Raw genomic sequence first — 8722 nt, forward strand, 5'->3', positions numbered from 1 at the left:
AGTTGACCAAAGTGCTTTCCAATAATAAAACAGAGATAGCAGTTAAAACCATACTTTAAGCATACAATGAAATCAATAAACAAAACAAATATATAATTGAAAAAGAAGATAAAAATAAATCAACATGAGTAGAATAAACAATAAGATATACAATGAATAAGATTAACAAAGTAAAAAGATTAAGAATGACCAACAGCTGACTAAAAACTAAAATAGCTACATTACAATGCAGACAGGTGGAAGTCAAGCCGAGCACAGGCACCATCTTCCTGTCACTAGTAGGGTGACGTGGGCTGTAAGTGGCAGGCAACTTTTTTTTTTTTTTTTTTACCAAAATGTTATAATTAGCTATATAACAGCTTTGAGATGTACTTAGATAATGTCAGGTGCTTTGTTTTTGTGGTGCTAGCTTAAAGTTACGATGCAAACATTATATTGTAGTAAACTGGTTAACTATTTAAACAGTATGGTGGAAATATTAAACTCTATCGTGGCTAATTAAGTTAGTAGTTAACTAACTTACTAGTAAAATGATTAATAGTAACCACAGATTTCACATAAATATCCTGATTAGCTATGCACTCCAATAAAACAAACACTGGCTGAACTTTAAAACATTAAGGTAACAATTTTCATTGATGTTTTTAAGTAATTCCCATCCACAGAGACGTTTTTAGTTAACTAACTCACCCACATAACAAACAGGTCTGGCCCGGATCTGGTATCAAGCTGGCACTGCTGGTTGACTTCTGGCATGATAAGACATATGTCATCCAGATATGGGCCAGGCCTGGCAGATGGCACTGTCTATGTGATGGCATGCCATATGTGGCTCGATTGTGGTTTGGGTTATGTGGCCCAGGCTCATAGAAAACAGGTCTGGCCCGGATCTGGCATCAAGCTGTCACTTCTGACTGACCGGTGTCATGTCATAGCAGGGTGTATGTCAACTAGATATGGGCCAGGTCTGGCAATGATGGCACTATTTATGTTCCTATTTTCCTATTTTAGCTAGAAGACACAAATGCCATGTTGCAACACTATACTGCTATGGTAGCCAATGTTTCAAATGCAGGTTTGACAGGTTTGTGAGTGTACACTTTATCCAAAACCTACTGAGGGTTTACTCATGTTTACCACTGGGTGGCTGTAGCTCAGGAGGTGGAGCAGGTATCCTACTGATCTGAAGGTTAGTGGTTTGATCCCTGGCTCAAGTGTGTATGAATGTAGTTAGGAAGCACTCAGTTTAGAGAAAGTGTGTGTGTGATTGAGTAATCTGGGAGAGTAAAAAAGCACTATAAAAGAATCAGTCTGTTCACTGTCTGAACAGAGTTTAATCTGTTGCTTTTGCACTATTATGGGCCACCACAGGACCACCAGTGTGTCTGCAACTGGCCTTGTGCTGGCCCATGTGTGGGCCACCAAAGGGCCGTCATTCTTTGCGGTATGTAGGCCATGTGTAAGCACATTGTGTGGGCCATACCAATTTTGCTATGTGGGCAGTTTTTCTTCAACTCAACTTTCACTCTTCAACTACCATGATTTACTTTTTCCTCTGAATCCTTAATTAAGATGAAACAAATAGATTTTAATGAAAAGATTAAGGTGATATTTAGTGATCAACTTATTTAAATTTAAGCTGTTCTAAATTCTTATTTTACCTTCATTCTACTTACAATGTACATTGTTGCATACATTTTATTATTAGAAACGTATTTTACTTTAGTTACAATAAACTGCACATAGCAATTCCACTTTTATATTAACATTGTTTCTTGCAAAACCAATGTTCAAAACAGACAAGCCCACTTCAAAAATATATGAAGTGAGAAAAAATACATCTATACAAAATGAATACATTAACTCAAATATTTCCAGGCTTTAACCAAGAAGTTGTACAGAGAAAAACCCAACAATCATATGACCCCCTATGAGCAAGCACTTTGGCGACAGTGGGAAGGAAAAACTCCCTTTTAACAGGAATAAACCTCCGGCAGAACCAGGCTCAGGGAGGGGCGGCCATCTGCTGTGACCGGTTGGGGTAAGAGAAGGAAGACAGGATAAAGACATGCTGTGGAAGAGAGACAGAGGTTAATAACAGATAGGATTCAATGCAGAGAGGTCTATTAACATATAGTGAGTGAGAAAGGTGACTGGAAAGGAAAAACTCAATCCATCATGGGAATCCCCCGGCAGCCTACGTCTATTGCAACATAACTAAGGGAGGATTCAGGGTCACCTGGTCCAGCCCTAACTATATGCTTTAGCAAAAAGGAAAGTTTTAAGCCTAATCTTGAAAGTAGAGATAGTGTCTGTCTCCCAAATCCAAACTGGAAGCTGGTTCCACAGAAGAGGGGCCTGAAAACTGAAGGCTCTCCCTCCCATTCTACTTTTAAATACTCTAGGAACAACAAGTAGGCCTGCAGTGTGAGAACGAAGTGCTCTAATAGGGTGATATGATACTACAAGGTCATTAAGATAAGATGGGGCCTGATTATTTAAAACCTTGTATGTGAGGAGCAGGATTTTGAATTCAATTCTGGATTCGCCCTGTACCAACACAGAGCAGAGCAGCTATCTGAACGCAACCCCAACAGAGGTCGATTATCTTGTTAATAATTTCACCTCCTCACTACGTACGACTCTGGATAGGTGCCATGATTTTGCGTGCACATGGAAGACCAAATACATCTGCATGCAATGCTGTGGGCCATTGTGCCCTGGATGCTTTGCAAACTTTCGCACAGCCTAGGTGTGATGAACATAGAAGTGTTTGGAGATGCAGAGACTAAGATGTCAGTTTTGTGTTTTCTTCCAGCATGCTACTAAGGGCTTGGTAATACTGTCCTGCATCGTTATAGAACTGTGTAGACTCAAAAATGTTTCTCTTGTTGGAGATAGTTTGCCATATTCAGGTGTAGGATTCACAGCTAGGACTGTTGATTGGTTTTGTTATTTACGTCTAAACATTGGGGCCTTATGAGTTGAAAGTTCCAAAAAAATTGCTGAGATGTTTTTCAAAGGATACAAGCAAACAAGTGTTTGTATATTTACATTAGAACACAAGGTAATTAATTTTTACAGTAAATTCACAGTATTTCATGCTAAGTGCTCAGGCGCATGTAGTCCACTGGAGTGGACAAGTTTATAACTTTATAAAAAAACAGATTTTTGGAGAAAAAAAAAGAGTTGAACATTTTTTTTCATGTCCTGAGAAGAAAAGCACTTAAGAAAAAAATCTTGACCAAGGCTTTCATAATTCATGCATCAGAGGGTTAAACACTTTTACTAACCTCAGGCAGATGGACAGGCGCTCTGCAGGTGGGATTGAGCGCCTGTAGTCGGTGTCTAGGCGGGCGATGCTGGGACCGACGCAGGACAGCAGGTCCTCAAACTGGGCGAGTGAAAGACGGTGATATCGCTGAAATCGGCCGTCATCCAGGCGCAGCTCCTGGAGCAAGTGGTGAAACTCACCAAACTGCTCACGCGTCTGGAGGACCTGATGGACCCAGGTACGGCGAGGACGTCCTTAACGCCGCTGCTCTGCTCTCCACAGTAAATAGAGAAGGGAGACTCTCTCTTCAAACGCTAGCTCGACAGCTGACATCTAGCAAAGATACCGCCTGGCACAACTTCCTCCCACATCCCTCCCACATTTCCGGTTCACGCGTGTCAAAATATGCAATTTTGATTCGCGATTGATTTGTGTTGGACACGCGTCGAGGTGCGAATGTGCATGCGTCAAATTAGGGGCGTTTGGGGCGTTTTCGCTCGCATCTGTCGCCTTCGGTGTGAACACACCCCACACAACAATCAGCCACACAGTGATGGACAAGGACAGGGAAGTGGATGATGTAGAAGGAGATGTGGGGCAAGATGTGTTTACCTGACACGACAAATGTACTGTGTTGAGAAAGTGGACATAGAGGCAGGGAAAGGGAGTGAAAGATGGGGCATGAAACTTCTAGGAGCACCCACTCACCTCACAGACCCAGTGCTCCAAGGAGGAACTTGCAGAGAAATTGTCCTTGGCAGCTGTGGCAGAGGGTCAAACCAAGAAGGGCAGCAAGATGCATGTAGTATTATAGCACAGCTACCTTAACAGGAGGTACACTTTATTTCATTACACTACTTTAAGTACACTTCATTTATTGAACAGTGACCATATGAACAATCATAGCACATCTGGTCAATAGGTGGTGTAGGTTTTATTTTGTTTAATTGATGGTGTTACAGTCTTTAAACAAAAGGAAGGGTGTATGTGAGGTAGTACTTGAATACATCACAGGGTGTCGTTGTTGAGCTACATATGCCCTGTAGATTGAACCTGTAACGTCTATCCACAACACCACACCGTAGTTCAATTGTCTTGTTCACAGCACACCGTCTTAGCTCAATTTTTACTGTGATTGCTTTGCAAAGTAAGCACTGTCAGTGATTTTATTTTTTAAACGACTATTATACCTTATAAAACACACATTTTCCAGTTAAACTGTGTAGATAATGAGCTTATTGAGATCTTTATGGTGTGTAATGGGAATGTGAGGAATTTGTTTTCATGTTTTACATGTAAATGTTAAAGTTCCTATGTATAAACACTCGTTTCAGTAATGTGAGAAAAGGCATTAGCTCTTCAGCTGCTGGTAGTCTCTTTACGTTAGTTTTGTTGCACTTGAGCATATTTTAATGTTTAAGCAATGTTTACTTTGTTAAAATATATTACTAATGTTTACAGACTGAAATCTCTAAACATTATTTCAGCATAGAAGTTAAATCTATTAAATTCATGTAAAAGACTGCTGACTGAACCAGATGGGCAGTGCTTAAGGCATAGGTGCTATGTCCACCTATTTACACAGTGAGGCAAAACTTTATTGCTGAATGGCTCAGAGCCTTTATTAAAAGTATCTAGAATTGGTTTGTTTGTTTTGTTTTTCATAGATATGTGCAGAAAATCATCACATCCGGGGCTGAACCAGTGGGCCAATATAATTGTTTTTCCTTCTTGATAATTATACAGGCCCTCTTGAAGGGCCTTGAAGGACTGATAGCAGCCCATTCGCTTATTTTCATTACTGCCCCTCCCCTACCTTCTCATTGCACTCATGCACCTTGTAGAAAAGAGTTTAGTGTGGAAGAAGTGGTTGATAAAGACGGACGAGCAAAAGCAAAACGATGTAGCTGAAAAGCTAAGAGAGAAAAACAAAAGGAAACTAGAAACAGATGCTGCAAAATGTGTCAAATTAACTGACATATTAGCAGTCCAGGTGGCTGCTGCACCATCAGCAGAAGTATCAGTAATAACAAACTCTGGCAGTTCCAGGAGGTTAGCACAAACAAGTACCACCCCAAACACAGCACCAACAACTAGCAACAATAACAATTAATGCATCTGTGAAAATTTGAAGTAATTTGTAGATCGTAGAACCTTCTATCTGTACTTCATCCCATTTTTGTTTTGTTTTTTTGTTTGTTTTTTAATGAAAACAACCTCGAAACAACAACAAACAAATAGCCAAATTGTGTTATTTTATTGTAGCAGAGCAGCAACTTGCCGTTTGATTTCAGAACCCTGCCCTTTCCTGATTTACACTATCCTTCTATAATCTCTCGCATCCTGACTCAGCCCTGCTGTTTTTCTCAGCCCACTTTCCATGTGATATAATCTCATTATTAAACTGATAGTGGAAAAGGGATTTATTCAGTGTGTTTGAGGAACACACTACAAAAAGCTTAAAAGTAGTGTCTCTGGGGGTTGAGTTTGCTGTTTGTGATTTTTATTTTGTTTTTGTTTTTATTTGATGTATTTATTTGTGGGTTTAAAAAACCCCATTTCAAGCAAAAAACTAAGGCTGTTCTTTCAGGTCCGATAACTCTCTGGCAGGCAACACCAAGTCATCATAGGATGGCAGATGAAATCTGAGAAAAGAAATATGATTAACTTGCAGTCATGTTATTATATTGGTTGTAAGAATCTGACAACAAGTCTCATAATAATGCGGTCTGGGCTCCTTGGAGGATTTTAGTCTTCATTTCACATCACGCATATGAAACCACACAACATGCGCAAACACTTTTGCCTCAGCAAAGAATTTTTGTGATGAGAAAATTTGCTTTAATGTCTGTGTGTTGTGGATCGTTAGGGGTTAATGGGTGAAAGAACTGGTTATTTCCAGACATGAACGTTGGACTCTGGTTTCAGCCGGATCTGCAGTAAATCAGATCACTGTAGAGAAGCCTTGACTAAGTGGATTTGAAGGAGAAACATTGCACAGGTATCTTATCCCACTGCTTTTAAACTAGCTGCCTAATTGGTCCGTCTGTTCTTTTAACATGTATTGTATGTGTGTAATACGTGTGTTTGCAATGTGGTTTGAAATGTCTCTGCTATTTCTTTTAAAGAATCATTATTTCATCACATCAAATAACACAGAAATAACGAAGATAATCCATCAATAAAAAGGTTGGATAACCCTGTCCTTTTAGCACTTGGCACCTATACAGGGGAACAGTCTTTAAACTAAATCCACTCTCTTAATGATGTTATGAGAGCTTGAAGATATGAATCACAAACCCTAATTATGCATTCTAGTTAGGTTCATACCCTCAAAAGGAATGGTTTAAAAACATAACACTTCCATTTCAGAGGGACATGGCCGGACAGGGTTTTTTGAATGCATTTGAGGTAAAACAAATTATGATGAATATATTCTGTTCATCATTACAGGTTTTCACTAAATGTACTTTCGACTTGTTCCAGTTTCAGTGCTTATACACCAGAGGGCACTAAATATTTATAGAAGATGCACTAAGGTCATCCTGAGCCTGATACAGTATATTCTTTAAACCCCGTTTTTTGATCTTGCAATAAATACTGGCTACTAGTAAAATGTATTCCAAGTTTTTGTAATTGCATTTTATCATCAAGATCAGCACTCATACTATGAAGTCCAAGAGTATACACACTCACACAAATTTAACAATGAGTGGACAATGGCACTGCCAGTCTTACATATAGCAGGTGCACATATAGCAGTCAGTGAATATAGGAATTCAATACAAAAATGCTAATATATTAAGAAGGATCACCAAATAAAGGTAAACGACATTGAGAAAAAACTACTCATATGATGAGTTAGTTGAATTATTAACTTCAGCACAACCTAGAGAAATAAGGCATTTAGCAAAGCCAAAAAAACAAACACGCTAACACTCTAAAACACTAACATTAAATTCCACGTCACACTCTTTAAAAAAACAACAACAACAACAAAAAAAACATTGCCAGAGAAGTACACTCTGCTGTTATTTTCCTATTAGTCATAAGACAGATCACAGCAAATATTGTTGACCAGTTGCTTTCTCCGTGGCTTTATTTCTATTAGCTTTCTCTTTCAATGTCCTCTTTGGTATTTTTGCCTCTAACATGATATCTCTACTAATGATACTAAGATAGCTTCTTCTTATAGCTAGCAGATGGCCTATAGTGATATACTAGGCTACAGCAAAGCAGAAGATGTGCCTGCTCAGTTACAGTGTGCAAAAACAGGCCTTTGGGGTGTAAAGCAAAGTGAAAATGGTGCCAGTCCCCCCATTACAGTGGTTCCAAATTGTAGGCTGGTGGGCCCTATGGGGTTACAAAGGCACTGCAGGTTGGTGCAGTAATAACAGTTTGAAATTACTCACAAGCAGAGGTAGAAATTAACAAAGTACTTCATTAGTGTACTTAAGAGGGATTTTACAGTATCTGCTGCATATTTAAGCTACTTTTACAGTCCCATAAATGTATTCATCTACGTACACGATTCCAGAGCTATTTTCCTTCTTTTTCTCTGCTCATTTTCTAGTTAACTGATTCAAGCTGAGTGTGTTTACTTCAGTTTACATTTTAATTTTAATGAAGTTTGTATTCTCATTTATTTTCACTAATATAGCACAAGGTTCAGTTAGCACAAAAATGGCTGGTAGAAACGTCCTCCAGTGAGCTAATTTTTACTTTCTTTCCTTGAGTACATTCGAGAGCCTGTACTTTTTCACTTTTACTTGAATGAAGAAGTTGAGCGAGTACTTGCCACCTTTGCTCACAAGTGTATACAATTACATATTTATTAAAATTATTTATTTACATAAAAAGTCATTTAGAACCGACAATTGAAGATGGTTAGTTTATGCTATTACTCATTACTCTGACCTACATTTACTGCTCTTGAATTGAAGTTTGTCCCAGTGGCAGGTGGGTCACAGATTGACCTTAACACTTTGCATATCAGTGTATAGCATTAGCAATTTAAAGCCAACACCCTGTGTTGTTTATGCTTTTGGAATAACATTTTCAAGGAAAGGCTTGCTCTTGTATTATGATTCAAGTTCAGATTTAAGATTGGCTTGGTTCCATGGGATTTGTGGCTTTTAAGATGGCCACAGCACTTTTGAGTTTGGGAATGGCTGCCCTATTACAAGGACCAACACTGCAATAATGAAATATTTTTGCAGCTGATTGGTGAAAAAGATGTATAATGTCGATTTCAAAGTATTTTCTGTATTTTTACATATCAAAGGAGGATTAGAAGGTGATTAACCTGAATAGGCCCAGTTGTCAAACCATGGCATCCTGTCCGTCTCCTCCTTAAAAGCTTGAATTCATGCAACAACAAAAAAATGTCGTTGTGCCATGAAGCACAGACAGGAGTAGTGATGGTCATCTATGGTTTCAGTGGTGGTT

This window comes from Simochromis diagramma, unplaced genomic scaffold (assembly GCF_900408965.1).
Source record: "Simochromis diagramma unplaced genomic scaffold, fSimDia1.1 OVJJ01000123.1, whole genome shotgun sequence".
In the NCBI taxonomy this organism is placed as follows: Eukaryota; Metazoa; Chordata; class Actinopteri; order Cichliformes; family Cichlidae; genus Simochromis; species Simochromis diagramma.